The 20,143-nt window shown below is 47.6% G+C and overlaps 2 protein-coding genes across 5 annotated transcripts in view; one reads left to right on the top strand and one right to left on the bottom strand.

Moving 5' to 3' along the window:
* The window catches only part of CCDC148 (coiled-coil domain containing 148), a 1,212,845-nt gene extending 1,211,786 nt beyond the window's left edge, over positions 1-1,059 (bottom strand). Inside the window, exon 1 of the mRNA XM_078681707.1 lies at positions 830-1,059. The gene's annotated coding sequence lies outside the window, so the exon portion shown is untranslated. The remainder of the gene's footprint in view (positions 1-829) is intronic.
* Positions 1,060-1,154: 95 nt separating this feature from the next.
* The window catches only part of PKP4 (plakophilin 4), a 771,376-nt gene continuing 752,387 nt past the window's right edge, over positions 1,155-20,143 (top strand). For 3 of the 4 annotated variants that reach the window (XM_078681705.1, XM_078681703.1, XM_078681702.1), the window contains exon 1: positions 1,167-1,383. The gene's annotated coding sequence lies outside the window, so the exon portion shown is untranslated. Of the gene's footprint in view, positions 1,384-20,143 lie in introns of all 4 variants that reach the window. The other variant, XM_078681704.1, reaches the window with a different exon arrangement.

The raw sequence follows: 20,143 nt of genomic DNA, 5'->3' as shown, positions 1-20,143 counted from the left end.
GAGACCCCCCCAGTTTTTTCATCCCACTTAAAGCCCTGCCCGAGGCCGAGACGCCAAGTTGTACTGAAAGATGTGGTCTAAGTCTGCTGAACTACTGATTCCACACACAGCCGCAACACACCTTAATCCTGCTGAACTCTTCTTGATATTTCCATTGACAAATATGACTTCTCAGCCCACTATTGGTGAGGAATGAGGCTTGTAAATGCAGCTGTCAAAGAATTACAAAATTTCAGACAAGAGCTAACCAAACGAGCATTCATAACAATGAGTAAACATTCCAAGAGACTCAACTGGTCATCCCACAAGTTCTGAGGAAGTGGGTTGTAGATCTAGCCCGCGAGGATCACATAGGTATTGTGGCTACAAAACTGTATGAGCGCTCCCAGGCGCATGAGCTGGAACTTTGAGGGGATGAAAGACAGACCAGGGTTGGATTGGGAAGATAAGGCGGCATGCTTGTTCTCTCCAGCACCTGCCAAAGAGGTAAATGCCTTTCAGGTGGTGGACCCTACTTTATATTACTGCGATGAAGCATAGTTCAGCGAAGCTGGGTTGTACCACTGATCATGAATACATTACAGCCCCTGAGTATTCCACGAAGGAAAGAGAGGTTACATGACATCACTATCTGGACTCATAGAGGGGCCATCAAATTAAGCGAGAAGAGTTTATCAATTTCATCCAATGCTGCCCCCTTAAAAATAACCAACATTTTTCCGGGATATTCCTGTGATGATGTTAGCTTGGGTATTGCGACATATAAATTATTCACCCGATGGCCCCTTTTAAACAACAACACGGAGTGGAGGTTGCCATCATGCTTTACCTGCTGTTGCGCCAAAGGGAGAGACGGCTGCTTTCCTGTGCAAAGGCAGAGAGCTGGATAGGCACAGATTTGAATTTTTCTGTGTGTCGAGCGGGGCTACCATTCGACATATTCAGGGTTCGCCACGGATCCCTGCAGATCCAGACTCCTGGAGCTATCACCGCGCTCTGCTAAACAGCATCCATCACTATGGCAACCCGCCGCCCTCGGCCATTGGTCAGTCAGGCAGAGAGGCACTTCCCTGTTATGAATCTGGGGTCTATCGCGCTCCTCCAATCGCGCGGCCACGCTGCGAAAGGGAACGTCATGGCATCACAAACCACGCCCACTCGCTCCCGCCTCCCTCTCCGAAGCTCCGTGGATAGGGAGGAGGACTCCAGTTCCTCTGCGTACCATGGAGACCGGATAGGATTCCAGCTTTGGTCGCTTCCCGTCGGGCTCGGTGTGGGGTTTCCATGTGTGTTCATTCATCTTTGCATGTGCATGCCGCTTTACCAGCGGGAGCCGTCCATGATCCCTCGGGGAGCGGAGTGGAGGACGGCCTGACCTGCCAGGTGAGTGCCTGAAGCCGAATGTCTGCCCGACGAGCGGAACTGGCAGTCTGCTGTGACTTTCATTTTTTTGAGAGAATTTCTGATTCTCTGTAAAATGATCGGCAGGTACCTGCAGTGAGTGGTTTTGACTTTCCGGTGATCTGATTGGGAAACTGTGTAGTATGCACATGATTCGTGCCAGGGCATGGGCGCCAGCTCATTGTGGGTATTATGACCGCCTGTGCCAGCACCATGTCCATGCTATACACTGTTAGAAATGCTAGGTGTCTGCCTGCTCGAAGGCTGCTGGTGACCTGCCTGACTGAGGGATGGAACTGTGTTTATGGTGATTGTAAGTTAGTGGTGGAGGGGGTGAAATGTGCACCTCTGTGAGAGCTCTGCTGCATGTTCCTGTCCTTTGGAGCAGTTGTGGTCTTCCTGTGCCTGCGGTGGGTGTGATCTCTCCCCGCTGTGCTCTCTCCCAGCCTCCGGGCAGCTCCGCGCCGCCCCTGCCGCAGGGCGGCTTGTTCCGACCGAGGTGAGGCGGGCGCACTGCAGGTCTCTCGGCGGCCGCCGCTGCAGCCGCACTCTCGGAAGTTGAGGATCTTCCGGGGAGGGGGCAGGCCTTGCCGAGAGCGGATCCAGAGGTTTTTGATGGGGGGGGGGCTGGGGCCGCCGATTGGTCGTGATCCCAGTGCAGGTGTGCCCATGTGTGCCCAGGGAGGAAGGGAAGGGCAGGGCGAGCGCCTGGCTCCCTCTGCCTGTGCACAGGAATGCCAGCAATGCACGGGAAGAGCTCAGCCAGGTCAGCTCGCCGGCTGGAAGGGGGCTGCAGCGGCACCCCCCACCCCTCCAGCGGGCGCTGGCGGAGCGCTCCCCGGAGCCGTTCGCCGCCCCTTCTCCAGCACTGTGCCACCGCACACATGTATGCGGAGGGCGTGCCACATATTACACATCCACACTCCGCTCCTTCAAGCCTCTTCTGGTGTTTTTTTTTTATTATAGTTTTTCCACAAGAATCACGCGAGGCCACACTCGGCGTCACTAGGTGATGGAGTTGGTCTCGGCACCTCAGTATGGAACGGGGTTTTCGGTTGGCGTGAGAGCGGAGCGGCTCCTGCTCGGCGTTCACCCATTTGACCGCCTGCTCCCCCTCAGGAGCCGGTGTGTCCTGCCCCGGCCTGCCCGGGAGCCGGTGTGTCCTGCCCCGGCCTGCCCGGGAGCCAGGCACCGCCGCAGTCTGCGCACCAACACGTCTCGACTGTTTGTGTACACTTTAGGGCGGGAACAGAGCAAGCACTGTGCAGGCAGAGATGGGGCAGATAGCGCCATGTGGCACTGCTGCTCGAGGTGGGCGAGAAACCAAGAACAGGACATGACCAACCCAGAGCCTACCCCAAGCTCTCACAGTACACTCCCTTCCCCCAGTCTGGCCAAGCTGCTATTCCAGCTGCCAAGGAGAGACCGGCCCTCCTAAAACAAACAACCTGACCATGACATGCTAGCTTTACAGCACAGCGTTGTTTAAAACGTAAACAAATCGTCGTTGTTTACCCTGGAATCCACTGGGAGGTCGACTCCCCTTTTCAGTAAATTTTCACATCTAGTTACAATAGCACAACATCCCGTGATGAACGATAAGAGGATATTATTTACTGCTGATTTGTAATAACCCTCGTGTAGGGACAAACGTGTTTAAGTATTTACCAACTTTTCGTGTTCGCTCATCTTTTTTGTAGCAGGTTAAGCGTCGTATATTATTTCGCCTGCTGGGCGTTTTGAGTTTACTTGCAAAGGGAATCGCTCCATACCACATTTTTGATAAAACTGCCATGACCCTTTTCACCGGTCGGCTAATATAACCCTTTTTGCGAATGCACACTTAAAAAGTGTAGCATTGTTTCTGAGGTCCAAATACACGCAAGGAATGTGGCCCAATGTCTGTGTCGGGTGATGATGAGTTTCCCGGTCACTTCCTGTACCCCCGGTGCCACTGCACCTGCTGCAATATTGATGACTAAGCCTCTGGGAAGCATTCACATGTCCCTACACAGCCCCCCCATTGCTTGTTTATCCAGTAGCTGTGCAGTGGGCTATACATTATGCAAGGGATTTAGCCTCACTGTTCAGAGTTGGGAATTAAGTAAACTAAAATTGGATTGGATTGTCACTTTACACACGGTACCACCGCACCAACTGCACTATCGGGAGCTACGCCCCCTGAATGCATGACGATCCAGCAATGCATCTACACTGTGAGATCGGTTGCATGTATACATGCATGGTTCTTACACCGCCTACAAGGTGGTGGAACCAGAGGCGATGTTTCGGTGCTGACTACAGCTCACACACCAACCCTCAAGGTTCAGGCTGCACTACACCTTCCCGCGCTATTGATGGCTGCAACCGCATTTTTGCACGCCCAGATATCCGCGCACAATACCCCAGCCTGCCACTCTGCCTGAGCCCGTTTTGTTTCCTGTCGATAATCATTAAGTTTTAATAAAATGCGTGTGAACCGTTTTGGCACGCAGGCTGCAAGAGCCACTAGGGAGCCCTCAAAAGGAGATGACTACATTGGATGGGAAAGCCACAGCACATAGTTGGCTAACACCCGGGATTTCTTGCCACTATCAATTAACACCATCTACGGGGGAAACAATGCATTAATCATGTTCCCAATTAAGCTAACCGTGACGGAAGACGCCCATGTAGGCCTCGTCTGGGTATTTTAGATTTTTCACTGTTCAGATTTACAAAGTCGAATACATTTTTCTGTGCCAATGGGATGAAAACAAATGCCGGAGGCACCACATTTCCACATGCCGTTTGAATTCGCACGTCTGTGTGAAGTTTTTGGCCATAACCTGGCACTTGGGTGCTAATGAAAAGCTGCATTTCTTTGCTCAGTGTGTTCATTATTTTGTTGCAAGCCATGGCAACCGTACTTGGACTGTCCCCGAATTCCTGACCCTGCAATGTTTAACACTGCTGAGTGGTGGCTACATCGATAGCTATTGTTTACTAATTTATTAGATTCTTATTATTTTTCATGTTTCTGAGTCAAAAGGTGCTTTATTATTTGTGCTCTCTTTTGCTGCCCTGGCTTTCCGCTTGTCTTCTACTTATTTTCCTTTCTCACACACTGCCGTACCAGCTACCCTTTCCATAGACAAAACAACATAACTGTTGACCAAACAATGCATCGTTATTCTCGAACCACAAAACAAACCAAGTGTGTCTTTTAAGATGCCAGTCCTGTTATCTTTTCGTTCGGTTTCCTTGAGTTGTGAATATATGTGGCCTTTCTCATGTTAACATTAAAACTCCTTTTTTGCTTAATCGATGTATTTTGTTTCCATACTCCTAGCAACATTTAAGACGTCATTGTTGGTCAGTTTAACCAGATCTTCCTCTTAAACACCCCAATTTGCCACAAAATAGGTTTATCACAAACCCTGTGATGTGCTACCTGCAATGCAGTAACACCTGAGTGTTCAGCTTGTTTACTTGTCTGGAGGCCCCTCTGGAGTAGTGGGAATTCAAGTGTACTCATTAACGAAGGCCTCAACCATAGTCCAACATGTTGAATGTGAGATAATTTGGTGGATAATATTGAACCTGTATTATTTCATATTACAATATAGTTTGTGCTTCTGCCATTTTGTGTTTTTATTGATTCTAAATTGTGGTCATTAAGTGGCTGGGCCCTGGATGGTCAAGCACCACAAGTGAATAAGGGCTACTCTGTGCCTGTGCAATATGAGTTTACTAATGCCACCCTCTTGTTTTGGTTCCATCCCAGAAGCTTTTTAGATATAAACCAAGGAGCCCCCAGAGATTAGAGAGATTTTGCCACATGTCCCCCGTAATTGCTACGTGATCCTAAAAGATGGCAAGTTTTAGAACATTACAGGAATGCACTGAATAGATGGCACACTCATGTTATTACTAGAGGGGTGAACATCGAGGCAGGGTGTACATGTAGGCTGAATGCAAACTTTAAGGTATCCCTGTTCTTCATGGAAGATAAAATATTTAGCTAATCTTGTCTAGTAGAAAATTGGCTAACCGCTTGTATTGAACTTTAATAATGATTATCGCCTTTTTAATAAATAGCAAGAAAACCTTGCATGCATCCCTTGTTTAGAACAGCTGATAAGTGTCATAATCTCATTATATTTGCAGATATTTTTCTTCTAAAAGGATAGTTGCTAAAAAGTGCTGATCAACTTCAACACATTTTGTGGATGTTATTATTCCCAGCATTCACTTTAATACCTCTGACTTAATCCTCATTAATTTCCTACTTACTTTCTAGGTAGCCTACTAAGATTTTAAACCTACATTCAACCACAACAAAATACAAGGGCTACTTAAAAAGCATTGCTATTTGGCACTGGGGAAAGCCTACATTTCTTAGGTCGAAGATAAAGGTTGATTTTAAAATCTTTCCTTCAGGTCCGGCTAGTCAGTCCATTATTAGTTGATGTGCTAAATTGTGTAACTTTCCCTGACAACATGTAATAAAATTAGACTTTAGGTTCAAAACGCAAGTTGCAGATATCCGTCAAGATTTTGTTACTTAAGGGCATGCATATGTTGTGTACATATATTTTATGTCAGTTAATGGCAGGACTGTGGTTCAAGAAGAATGTCTCCCGCCAAAATGTTCTGTGCTTCCCAGCCTCTTGCGATAACAATATGCAAAATTGTACAGTAGGAAAATTTGCATAATTGGACATTCCAAAATTTCACAGATTTGGTGGGCATTATTTTGCCCACACCTACCCATGCTGCTGCTCCATATTGTGCTTCGTACAGACTTTGCTCTCACCCTTGGATTATTTGTTACTGTTCTATAACCACCATCTATTCACTTTCTCAACTCATTCTTGAAGCCTTTTTTTTTTTTAAAGCATTGAGTTTATAAAAAAAAATCAAGTTGTTGGGCAAATGTAAGGCTGTTTTGATCTAGTAAGGCGAGAAACTGTAAGGTGCAGCACACCCAGTAGCCACGATATTTCATGATTTAGGTTGTTTTCCTAATGTCCAGTGCACTCTAAATACTGGATACTACGGCATGGTATATATGTCAGGGGTAAATTGGTTTCAAGAAGTTACCTTAATTGCATGTGGGCACTATTTGATTTAGATTTGATTAAACATTTCTAAAGTGCATGATTGCCCTCGGGCATCTTGGCGCTAGCATAATCCTACGTCTGACCTGATATCAATGAAAATGAGAGCTGTAGGCCTTAGAGAAAGTGAAATCAATCAAATTTTCAAATACTTACTAAAGCAAAACAAAATTGGCCTGACTTTTTAGATGCAGGGGGCAGCCTAGCCCAAAGATTACAAGCGGAGTAGACAAAACCGCGGCCACTTATGCTTCTGTCTAAATTCTAGGAGTGATTCCTCAGCTTAAGGAGGCTGATCATAGCCATCTTTTTGGAGCGTGCCGCCTGAATTTACTTGTACGACACTCTGGTTCTGATCCTTGCAAAGCTTTGTGTATGAGAGATATGGCCTTAAAGGCGATACTTTTCCTGACAGGGAGCCAGTGGACCACTGCCAGTGCTTCTGTTGCGGACTTGATCTTAGGGATGTTGCGAACACTTTGAGCTTGTTTAATGATTTTGTTTAATACCCAGATATATGGCATTGCAATAATCAAGCCTTGATAAAACTAGGGAGCTGACCACTGAATATTACAAGCCTGGAGGAATAAAAGGTAACTCCTTCCTCAACATTCTTATTATAAAGAAACATGATGATGTCAATTTGTTAATCTGATCTACAAATTACGTGGTATAGAATACAACACCTAGATTTTTTATTTACTTTAGAGACTGGTAAAGGAAGAGGGCCAAGAGTCTGCGGCCGCCATGAATGATTCCAAAATGAAACCTCTTTCCCGAAAAGTAGAACCTCTGTTTTTTGGAAGGTTATCTTTAAGCAATTGCCACTCATCCAGCTGACAATGGCTATCATACACCTATTAAGCCGGTCAGTGACCTCATCCACATTGCTGAAGATCGATACAACGATCTGAGTATCATCAGCATATTCTACTGTTCTGAAACCAAACTAATGAATTAGATTGGCTAAAGGAGCCATGTAAATATTAAATAGCACTACGGAATCCTATGTGACTAGAGAGGATGTCATGCATTTGAGAATAGGATGAAATGTGCCTTTCCCGCTTGATACATTTTGTTCCACTATATAGCAAGTACGGTCTTGGCAGGTGGCTTCGTCTGACAGGCAAATGTAAGCCGAGATGTCAGCAGAACTTTGGTGATCAAGAAGCTAGTAACTTTAGTGATCAAGAATCTAGTCTGAAAATGGCTCAGGTCTACTGGCCCCCAGCAGGACAACTCGTGGGTCCTGGGACAGGGCTGTTTTAGGATATTTTTATGGGCCTTCTTTTGGGTGCAGCCGATATGTATTGTTTACATCATGACCAAGACCCATCCAGGTGGATGACGTCTCTGACTTCCAACAATACCGTGCCATATTGTTCAAAACATACTCGCCCCACTTCACTCTGGATTACAAAACATTGAGTAGAAGGCTGAGTGAAGATGAGCTCTGTTGCCATTCAATGTCTAGAATTCAGTTCCTAGACTTTTGTGTTTGTGATCCTGTGTAGAATATGGATGTAGCAATAACCGTTCCTACTCTGTGCTGCGAAAGGATTGTTTAAAGCCATCTAAGTCCGAAGTGGGGGGTGGTGGGGTTGAGGATAAAAGCTGGTCTGTGTCTCTTGGACCCCTCTTGTGAAAAGCCATTGTAAGTAAGAGAGAAGTCTTGGTTACCTATTGCTGCTGTCAATGGGGATCATAGTAATCTTTTAGTTCCTGGTGATGCAATTTCCATGTATATTAATTGTGCAGAATTTTTTTTCATAGTAGTATCTTTTGGCATTGCCTAGGTCGGGTCAGTCCCCATAAAATTTAATCTAAATAGAACTCAGAGCAACATTCTGTGAGTGTTCTAACCTCACATTTCTCATACCTTTCAGTGTGTAGTATTGCCAATTCCCCTTAGTGTGGAGTTTTGAGGCGGGTCATTTGGCTGTGGATACTCATGGCAGTTTACCAGACCAGAGCAAAGTTTTTAAACTGAATATTGTGTCTTACGAAAGTGCATGTGGAGATTGCAATGGTAAAACTATGCGGAGCGAGTGAAACATATTACCCATCTGCCTCCAAAATATTTAAGGTTTTCCCTACCTGCATAGATCCTTGTACAGCAAAGCGGACAGAAGGGAGAGTTTAATTTGGCGGTATACGGTAGAATAAAGCCGCATCAAATATACTTCAATATAACTAGTTTCCCGCATGTCACATGTGAATTTTAAAGTTGTTAAATTTCTCTATCCTATGCTTCTCCTCGCACCTCCTTAATAGACCAGGATAGTTGCTTTTCTGCGTTCTATTAAGATGTCCCTTAGTTACTTCTCCACAGATCTTTTGTAAACAAATGCCCACATATACTATATTGTTTTTAAATTATAATGCATTCAGCTACCATAGCTTAAAAAAAATAGCACATGTTATTTGTCGTCTCCGTGCCATGCATAACATGATCTCAGTTGTTGTTGATAACCAGCTGGCATCCATAAATTCTTCGTCCCTGCTGCAAAAAAAGTGAGACTGTTTCTGTGTACAATGAAGAATGAAGCCATCATGAATGCTCTTGTGTTTCTAAATGCTGACTAACGTACCGTGCTAGCAGCATGATCAGAGACTGATGCTTTTCTACATTAATATTAGGTCAACAGTAAACACTAATGCATAATCCATTGTGCCATTGATTTGGAACATACACGTCTCAGGAAGTCAATCCCCTTTAACACGCCACCAATCGATCAATTGCACCCCATCTAGAAAAAACCTCCCGTGCTGTCAGTACCTTGCTCTTTTTGCAGAACCCTGAAATGTTTTGAGATATTAGAATTATGCAATTCTCCTTACTGATATTGATAGAGCGATGTATCCGCTAGGATGTTCACCTTTTAACCGATGCTGTGGTCTCCACCATGGGATCGGCATTCTTTCCTCATAATACACTTATATGACAGAAGAGGAGCCATGTCTGTCAATGACACCAGTGACTGATCTAGTGGCAGCGATCCATTACAAATCACATTGTCATTGTTTGATTTTCCCATCTTGCTTGTTCAGCTTGCTCCTGAACCATTTGCATTGAAAGACCATAAACCCCACACCATATCTCTGCCTGTCATGCAGAGAAGTCATGGAAGGCACTGCCAGAAAAGTATCTCTGGCAGTTGAGAGGTTGCTAGCTGTTCACCCATATGATGATCAAGCTGGCAATGATCATTTTGCAGATCACTTGTGATTTCTGCTTCAAGTGCGAGGCTCGCTCTTAAGCAGATAAACGTGAACCTGTTGTCTTAGCTAAATGGCACCCAAGTCTGTGGTACGTGCTAGAGCACATTTTTTCTTTCCAGTCATGAGTACCTGAGAATCACAAAAACACAGCAGTAGTCCGGTCACTAAGGACAATAAGAATGGTTGTATGTTCTTACAACGCATTCCGTTGCAACGCATACCTTTACCACGCATGCGTTACAACGGAATGTTTTTTTCAACGCATAACCTTTTCCTCTAATTCTTGCGTGGTGACGTTGTACGTCGTTAAGAGGAAGCGGAAGTTTCTTTCTGTTTCCTCTTAAACGAAGCAGATTGCCTTAAACAAAGCATCATATTTTGCACTGTCCACTTACCCGCAGCATAATTGTGTATCCACCGCTGTTTGGCGGGTCCTTTTCCCGATACTCCGAGCAAGCTGCTTGGTGGCGGCCATATTGGGGGGGTAAAGGGACGCCCGGCGGCGCATTTCTCACGCGGTGACGGTCTAGTGGTCACCAGGACGCTAGGCGTGTATTTGAACAGGTCACAATGACGCGCAGCTGTCTCGCGCAGCGGAATCGCCGGATCTCTGCCGGATCTCTGCCGGATCTCTGCCGGATCTCTGCCGGATCTCTGCCGGATCTCTGCCGGATCTCTGCCGGATCTCTGCCAGAGTTCTGCCCGTCTGCGCCCGTCTGCGCCCGTCTGCGCTGAGGACGCGCTGTTGGACGATTCCTGCATACTACATGATGTTTCCTCGGCCGTCGGGCCTGTTGTTTGTTCTTGTTCCCATGCTGACCTGACTGCCCTGAAACCCTCCCCCTTACCCTGTCATCATCAATCCACTCCTGAGAACCTGGTAAGTTCTTTCTTCTGCCCTACCTGTTACAGCGACTCCCATCCTATTTCTTCTGGAAGTGTACAAGCTCCCCCTATTGATGGGGTCCCCCTCTCCTCGGAAAGGGTTTTTTAATTAATGCTCGCTCGCTCATCAAAAATAATATCGCTTTTCATGACTTTGTATCGGCTAGGAATCCCGCCTGGGTTTTCATAACGGAAACCTGGGCTTCGGATTCATCCGGTCCTGATCTGCTGAATGCCGTCCCGGAAGGGTATGCGTTACATAGATTTGATAGGGTCAAACGCAGAGGCGGGGGATTGGCGATCCTCTATAAATCCTCTTTTGTATGTAGGATAAAAATCCTCTCTGAGCACTCTGATTCCTTTCAGGCTATATATTTCTGCATTTCCTCCTCCCCTTCAACATCTTTTTCGGGTCTTCTCATTTATAGACCCCCGGGGCCTAGATCCAACTTCTGTCATGATCTGTTTAGAATTATGGAACCTTTCTTCGGCAAACATCATTTTACTATTCTAGGGGATCTGAATTTCCATCTCGATGACCTGAGTTCTAAAGACACTCTCTCATTGACGGGCCCTCTTACGGCATGTGGTCTTCTTCAGCTGGTGACCAGCCCTACCCATTTGGCAGGGCACATCCTGGACGGGGTATTCTCCAACGACCCCAGGCTTTCTTCTGGTCCTCCCGTACCATTGGTCTGGTCTGATCACTTGGCCGTGCCCTTAGAGCTGACTTTCTCTCTAGGACCCCGGACTCCCCTGGTCTCTGGCAACAGAATCCCTAAGAGATGCCTTAGGAATATTACGAATGAGACACTTGCCCCTCTAATAGGATCTGTGACTAATCTGGCTTCTAGAGATGCTGGTGCTGCCGCAGAGGAGCTCGCTATCTCCCTCGCGAGAGCTGTTGATGTCTTGGCCCCTGCCTCCCTTTGCTACTCAGCAAGGGCTAAACCCTCTGCCCCATGGTTCACTGAGCCTTTGAGACTCTTGAGGCAGAAGTGCAGGAGGCAGGAGAGGAAATGGCGGAAATCCTGGAAGCCGACTGATAGAGATTGCCATAAACGGCTACTGGGAGAGTATAAGGCCATGATCATCAAGGAAAAACAGGAGTTTTTCTCAAAGCGAACCATGTCCCTTTCCTCACCTAGGGAGCTTTTTAAGATTGTTGATTCCTTGTGCTCCTTACAGGAACCTGACCCAGTCGTAGGTTCGCAAGATCTCTGCAACAGGATCTCTGACTTCTTCCACTTCAAAATTGTGGATATTTACACTATGTTGGAAGAACAGAGAAGGACTCTTGATGATAATCCTGGCCTTATCCAAGATAGGATAGAGCCAGGGTCGAGAGAATCGGATAAGACACTCAGTCTTTCCCCTTCTTACTTTAGAAGACCTTGACTCCTTGTTGAACAAAACGAAGTCGGGCTCTCCTTTGGACCCATGCCCTTTAAAGATTCTGAGGGACTGTAAAGACATCTTGTTACCACCATTACTGGAGGTGATGAATGGCGCTATCCTTCAGCGTTCCTTTCCGGCTGTCTGGAAAAAGGCGATTGTCAAGCCCCTTCTCAAAAAGTCTACTCTGGACCCATAAAATCTGAAAAACTTTAGGCCCATCTCTCTGCTCCTGGCCCCTGCTAAGATGCTGGAATCTCACCTTAATTCGCATCTCACCACTTTTCTTGATTCCTCTGGTTACCTGGACCAGTGCCAACATGGGTTCAGGAAATCACACAGTACGGAATCTGCCCTAACGGTGGTGCTGAATAATATCCGAACTAAGGTTGATCAAGGACAGTCTACCCTGCTGGTCCTTTTAGATCTGACGGCAGCATTCGACACCCTGTCTCCCTCGACTTTAACAACTCGTCTGAGGGAGGTTGGGTTGCAGGGTCCAGCGCTGAGTTTGCTATCTTCCTTCTTGGAACTCAGGGAGCAGAGGGTGAAGCTTGGAGAGTTCCTCTCCCCTGCTAAACCGTTGCTATGTGGGGTGCCTCAAGGGTCGGCGTTAAGCCCAACCCTGTTTAATATCTATGTGGCCCCACTTGCTAGGCTAGTTAAATCGCAGGGGATGGAGGTTGTATCATATGCAGATGATACACAGATTATGGTGTCCCTGACCCACTCGGTCAGCACCACTGCGTCCAGCTTTAGGAACTGCATGCAAGTAGTTGCAGAATGGATGATTCAAAATTCCCTAAAGCTGAATGGCGATAAAACCGAGGTGCTGATTTTTGGTAAGGACCAGGATGTCTGGTTCAATGAGTGGTGGCCTCCTTCTTTGGGAGCTTGTCCTACTCCTTCGCCTTCTGCCAGGAATCTTGGTGTCATTTTTGACACCTCATTGACTATGAACCTTCAGGTAAACCGAACTGTGGCTACCTGTTGGGGAGTCATCAAGATTCTGAGGAGAATTGTTCATTATCTCTCCCCTCAGGCACGTAAGCAGACTGTAGTTGCGTTGGTGTCTTCCCGATTAGATTACTGCAACGCTCTGTATGCAGACATCAATAAGGGCGATATTCAACGCCTTCAGAGCGTTCAGAACGCTGCGACGCGAGATTTGTGTTGGACGCTCCCAAGTCTTTCTCGGCGACTCTAGCCAGGAAGACGCTCCATTGGCTCCCGATCCAGCAAAGAATTGTGTTTAAAATCCTATGTCTGGTTTTTGGAGCGCTTCTGGCTGGTCCTTCAGATGGCTTAGGCTCTCTGCTAACTCCTTACTCTCCTAGCAGGAGCCTTCGATCTTCCAACATGAATTTGCTGTGCATCCCGCGTAGTAGGAAAGTCAGATGGGGCGGTAGGGCCTTTGCCACCGTGGCCCCTCGCTTGTGGAATTCTCTTCCCTCTGACATAAAGTTACAACCCTCGTTGTCTCTTTTTAGAAAAACACAAAAAACGTGGTGTTTCATTAAGGCCTATCAATAAGCTTGCTATGTTGGATTCTCTTTGGTTTAGGCGCCTTGACGCCCTTTGGGCTAAGTAGCGCAATACAAGTTACATTTCATTCATTCATTCATTCTGACATGATTTCAGGTGGGGTTTTTGTTTGGGGGGAGACCCCCCCCCCCAAGACCCCCTTTTTAGGTTTCGCCTGGCGTTACTGCGTAAGCAGTTCGCGCAGGCGAAATCTAATGTTTACAATATGGGCTATGGGAACGTCCCCCGGCTTCCATTGGCTAGCTCCATAAATGGAGGCTAGCCATTGGAAGCCGGATCTGTCCGTCAAGGCCGGACCAGATTCGTGGGTGTTCCCGCGATTTTTCCCCTCTCCTCCCCTCTGTGCCCGTCATCTCGGCGGTGGGCGGGTTTTTTTTTCTTTTTTTTCTTTTAGGTGTTTTGTTCATTCCAGGCCGACCAGTGGGCCATCCAGCACGGTAACGAGTTCGGAGTCGGAGTGCGGCTAATTGAAGAAAATAAGACACCCACGAGTGGCTTTCCAGGGACGCAGGCTCTATGCATATTACGCGAAGAGCATGATGCAAGCAGCATGACATTTCTGAAGAAATATTCGGACGCTTTGAGCTGGTTACCGCATCGGTTCACTTCCAGGTGTTTTTGTTAAAGGCGCTTTGCACACCCGCACGCCGCTTGCTGCAGGTTTGACACTTGCGGCTTGTAGCTACTCACCCGACGACCACCAGCTCCAGAGTGTGCCTGAGATTGCTGGGCAGCTGACGAGAGCTCGGCGTGGTACCCGGTAACACCCCTGCGGCTGCACAGTGCATGAAGGAGGCAGGGACTCACCCGCGGGTGACAGCCACCATGCCTGGGCGCAGGCATATGGGTCCGAGCCTCTGCCATGTATACCGCCTTCGGCACAGCCTCTCTCCCCCCCCGGGCACTTCGGGAGGCACTCCCGGCATGCAGCCTGCCTCTCCCAAAGCAGCAAGGCAGAGACTGGAGGACAGCGACTATTCGCAGAACGGCTGCTAGACAGTGATATCGTGAAGTTTGCGTTCTACATCCCTAAAATAAAATAAGCATTTTAAAGTAAAACAAAATAGTGGAGGCGTTGCCCGCTGTGGTGTAATCCGCAGGCAGATATCTTGCTGCAGTAATCAAGCCTCATTTGTGACGTCATCGGCAGAGAGACAGATTGAACTGTGACGACACCCGGTTTTTCGTCCTTCTGTAATATCATGTCCCCCCAAGCCCCCCTCTCTAGAGGGTGGGTGCAGCAGCTTCCGAGTCTTTCCCTGCTGAGTGGCACCATCGGAGGTCCCTCGCGGCTGCACATATCCCCTGCATTGCACCTCTACCCGGACACGGCCCCCCACTCTTCTGCATCTCCCCCACCAACACCTCCCTCCACCTGTCGTACCCACCCCATAGAGCACCTGGTGAATCTAGAAGACTTCTATGCTGCAAAACTGCTCTTCTTTACTTTTGGGTGCATAGGGCGTGCTGTCGAGGGACCTCTTTACGTGAGCATGTGTGGGTGCTACCTAGCTGGAGAGTGTGATGTTTCCTTGGGGCGGTGTCGCATTCCTTTGAGTGAATGTGTGTCTGTGTGTGTGTGTGGGGGGGGGGGGAGGGGGGGAGGGGGGGAGGGGGGGGGCAGAAGCTTGGAAATAGTTTTTTGCTCGGCCCTTGATTTTTGCCAGTTCCACTCCCATCGGTGGTGTAAGTGCTCACAGGCCCCATTCTCTGCTTCTCTGCACTGTATGGCAGATGTTTACTCCCGTGTGGTGCACTTTCCTCCCCTGCTCCCTTCTGTTGACTGCAATCACCTCTGGTCTGCAGGGACCTTCCGGGCGCACTGATCCGAGGGACCCTTTGGGGGGCAGTGCCGCAGAAAAACCGCGTGCGTTTTTATGTGTAACAGGATGTCTCCAATTTGAGGTGGTGATGGATTCCTGTAATGTTATTATGGCAGTGGGGTCACGCAGGCCCTATTGCCTACACCCCCTGCCGTACAATGCAGTTTCATTGGCACAAGTGTATCCGCTCGACGCCCCTCTGTGAGAGCCCCCCCCCTCGCCGAATAGTGCTCTCTTTAGTCGTGCAAGTATTCCCACTCCCCTCTTTTTAGGGTACTGGAACCCACCCCAAACTTTTCTGCTAAAGGGCTGTTGTGTACGCCCACCTGGAACCCCACTTATGAATGTTTCCCCCTTTACGTCACAGTTAGTTGGTGGGCATTTGCTCTTTCCCCCTAGATGCCTCCGCCTGCTTGTGTGTTCTCCTCTCCACCTGTGATACCCCTCGCCCCCCCCCCACCCCTTGCCACCCGCAGTGCTTACTTTGGGGGTCTGTCCCAATGCACCCTTACTTTCCTTTCTTGTAACTGTTCATTTTGTTGCATAAGCCACGAAACATCTCAACAAAACACACATTTTCTGTAGATGCCTGCTAATCAGCACCCCTCATAGACTGCCGTCCGCCATCTATCAACCCTCTCGTTGGAAAAGTGTCACCCTCCTGGAGAGGGGTGCGTAGGAAGAAGGCCCCGCCCATACCACGCCAGCAGTGCATGGTGAGGGCAGCATACAGCTGCTGAGCTTACACTGAGCACGTGTATTTCACCTCCATACTAACTTGGTATCTATTTTGGTGCTAGTAAACTTATGACACCTTGAACCTTTCTTGTCTTTTATCTTTGCTTTTTACTTTAGTTTTGTTGACACTCTTACGTTGATTGGTATATATATCGTTTGTAAGGGGTACAAGAGTGGCTTTTTGACCCTTTCTCTCTTGTTGGTTGTTTTGATTCAGCAGCGTGCAGCTGCGAGAGTCTAGAGAATTTTTTAATAAAACATCCATCTGAAAGTGCATCGTTTATACCTTTACTATGGAAGCATCAGGCCTGTCGTACTCCAGAGAGGAGGCAGATGCCATACTAAGTGACCCTTCACTGTTCGCCGATCCCTTGGTAGCCCAGTCTATATCACAAACTTCTGATTGGGACAAGTTGGGTGAGCAGAAGAAGAGTCGGATTAGGGCCATCCTACACGGAACAATGATGAAAGAATGCCTTACTAATAAAATGGCCCCCATGGGCCTATTAGTTACTAATGCCCCTCGGATATTCTTAGAGGACAGTGTGTTCAGGAAAGAATGGGCGCAAATCGCCTGGCATTGCACGCATGATTGGGCTATTTTAATTATAAAAACTGCAATGCGATTGTCAGAAGCCCTCTTAATTGACATACAGGCTACAGAAACCCATATTAAGACAACAATCACAGGTTTCAAAAAGAAACTTGAGGAGTTTAATAAGGAACTCAATGAATATAAAGAAAACCTTACACAATCTAAGGTAGTGAAGTTCCAAAAAGATCTGAAAAGATGGTCATATGACAAAACCTACCCCTATGCCAGTCAAGACTATACTCCACCTGACCGTACAAATTACGATCCTAATACCGCTGATGATTCAGACTCCAGTAATTCAAGTACTGGTAGCAGAGGGAATAGACAACGTGGCAGAGGCAGAGGCAGACAGAATCAGAATCAGTACAATCCACATTGGTTTCCTTATCCACAACAAGGACAGGGTGCTTATCAACCGAACCCCTTCAACCAACCTCCATTCCCACCTCAGTTTGGTTGGAACCCACATTTTGCTCCACCACCTCAACATTTTCAGCAGAACATGTATCCCCAGCCTTTTTTAGGTTTTGGCCGGAGAGGCAGGGGGAAGAGGAGAGGAGGGAATCAAGTACACTGGGGACCAACAGAATCCGTAGGGGACAACACGCGGAGCAAAACCCAGGATCAGAGAGCGGGACCCAGCAACCAAAAACCCTAATAACAAACTTATCGAAAATTGTCCTGAATCCGGACGAGACCGCTGTCTTAGGAAAGGGTTTGGGTTTTATACCTACCCCTCGTCTAGACTGCTTTAAATTAAAATGTGAACTTGGTGAGTTCTTTAGGAAACTCAGGTTGAAAACATTCTTTGAGCAACACGACCCTACAACCAATCATGTTCCAATAAGTGACACAACCTTCAAGAAAAAGTCTACTTTTACCCCACCTACCCATTTAGTGCCTGCTGACATAATAGCTTTTGAGCAAGCAGTGTTCCTCGAAGTTGAGGCTCTGACAGAACCTACTCCCTTTAAGAACCTCAAAGCAGGGGAGTATAAAGCCATTCAATCCTTACAGAAGAACACAGAAATTGTCATCAAGAGTGCTGACAAGGGGGGTGGCATTGTCATCCAGGATGCCGCTGCCTATGACCAGGAATGCAGACGACTCCTGGGTGACACTACCAGTTATACCATCCTCCAACAGGACCCCTCCCCTTTCCTGAAAGACGAAATATTGGAATTGGTTATGACAGCGGAAAGGGATGGCTATATCAGCAAACAGGAAGCTGATTTCCTGACCAACTCAGAGGAGAAAGTCCCTTATTTTTACACGCTTCCCAAAACCCATAAAAATCGGGTTCCACCTCCGGGAAGACCGATAGTGTCGGGGATCGGTTCCCAGCTGGAGCCACTCTCTAAATATTGCGATTTCTTTTTCAAGCCTTTGGTACAATCCACCAGTACCTATATCAAGGATACCAAAAGCCTTCTTTCAATGTTACTCAATGTCCAGCTACCAGAGGAGCCATGCTACTTGGTCTCCCTAGACATTGAAAGTTTATACACCTGCATCCCGCAGGATGCTACCTTGAAGGTCCTGGCCGATGTCCTCGAGCAGACCACTTGGACATATACCACCTCCCAAGACTTTTGTCATTGATTGCGCTACTTTAGCTCTTAAACGCAATTTTTTCCAATATCAAGATACTATCTATCTGCAGAAGACTGGTACTTCGATGGGCAGTACTTTTGCCCCAAGTATTGCAGGGTTGTATGTTTACAACTTTGAGAAGACGCATATCCTGACCACTACCAATCCTTACGCTCTCAATGTTATCCTGTGGCAGAGGTACATTGATGATGTGCTTTTAATTTGGAAAGGATCTGAGGATAGCCTTCTAGCCTTTTTTGATTGGGTGAACACCTGCGATCCTCACCTCAGATTCACTCATCAATATGACCCCAATTCCATTGTCTTCCTGGATGTCACTTTAACTAGGGAAGGTGACCATCTAACGAGTAAAACTTACTACAAACCTACCAGTAAAAATAACCTTCTACACTTCTCCAGTTTCCATCCGCGCCTGTTACGGGAAAATTTACCCTTCGGCCAATATCTACGAGTTCGTAGAAATTGTAGTAGTCTCAGTGACTTCAATACCCAAGCAGAAGACCTAACCACTAAGCTATTACAGAGAGGCTACCCAAAGAAAATATTGCAAAAAAGTCGAAAGAGAGCGAGAAACAACAACAGGGAGGCTCTATTGGAAGATCATAACATAGAGACTGAAACTGAAATCCCACTCACCTGTGTAACCACTTACAGCAATATTTCTAATGCTGTGAGTCGCTGCATTGGGAAGCATTGGCACATTCTAACAAGCAATGGTCGAAAATGGCAAAAAACGCTATTTTCTTATAAACGAGAAAGAAGTTTGCGTGACTCTCTCGTACATACTCGCCCCAGAATTGATTAGACAACACACGAACAGACTGTATTGAATGTATGGGGCCTACCACCTGTAACGGGCCATTTCCCATGTGGGGGGTGCAGCGTTTGCCACCTCACGACAACAACTAAAGTTTTAAACTTAGAAGAGGGAAAAGAATGGCATCTTAGAGGTCACACTAATTGTAATTCAAGTAATGTCATCTACTTGGATTACTTGTCCCTGCGGTCTCAGATACGTGGGTATGACCACCAGGAAGATCAAAATGCGAATGGGGAACACCGCAGTAATGTGAGGTGTGGTAGAAGCACCACTAAATTAACCACTCACTTCCTAGAACGTGGCCACTGTCCCAATGATCTTAGATGGGTGGTAATAGAACAACTGAATCCTACCAATGAAGGCAGCCTGTTTGAGAATCAATCACGGACATTTATAGAGCGCACTACTCACCCGGAGGGTCTCAAGGCGCTTGGGGGGGGGGGGGGGGGGGGGTGCTGCTACTGCTCGAACAGCCAGGTCTTGAGCTTCTTCCTGAAGGAGAGGTGGTCTTGGGTCAGGCGCAGGTCGGTCGGGAGGGAGTTCCAGGTCTTGGCGGCCAGGTAGGAGAAGGACCTTCCTCCTGTTGTCGCTCTTCGGATGCGGGGGACGGCGGCGAGGGCGTGACTGGCTGATCGGAGGTGGCGTTTGGGAGCGTAGAAGTTGATGCGGTTGTTGAGGTAGCTCGGGCCTTGATCGTGCAGGGCTTTGTGTGCGTGGGTGAGGAGACGGAAGGTGATTCTCTTTTTGACGGGGAGCCAGTGCAGGTCTCTCAGATGTCCGGAGATGTGGCTGCGTCGGGGGATGTCGAGGATGAGTCTGGCTGAGGCGTTCTGGATCCGCTGGAGTCTCTTCTGGAGCTTGGCGGTGGTTCCGGCGTAGAGGGCGTTGCCGTAGTCCAGTCGGCTGGTGACGAGGGCCTGGGTGACCGTCTTCCTGGTCTCGGTGGGGATCCACCGGAAGATCTTCCGTAGCATGCGCAGGATGTTGAAGCATGACGAGGAGA

The sequence above is a fragment of the Lissotriton helveticus genome, chromosome 3_1, assembly GCF_964261635.1.
Source record: "Lissotriton helveticus chromosome 3_1, aLisHel1.1, whole genome shotgun sequence".
In the NCBI taxonomy this organism is placed as follows: Eukaryota; Metazoa; Chordata; class Amphibia; order Caudata; family Salamandridae; genus Lissotriton; species Lissotriton helveticus.
This window is presented reverse-complemented; position numbering and strand designations above follow the sequence as displayed.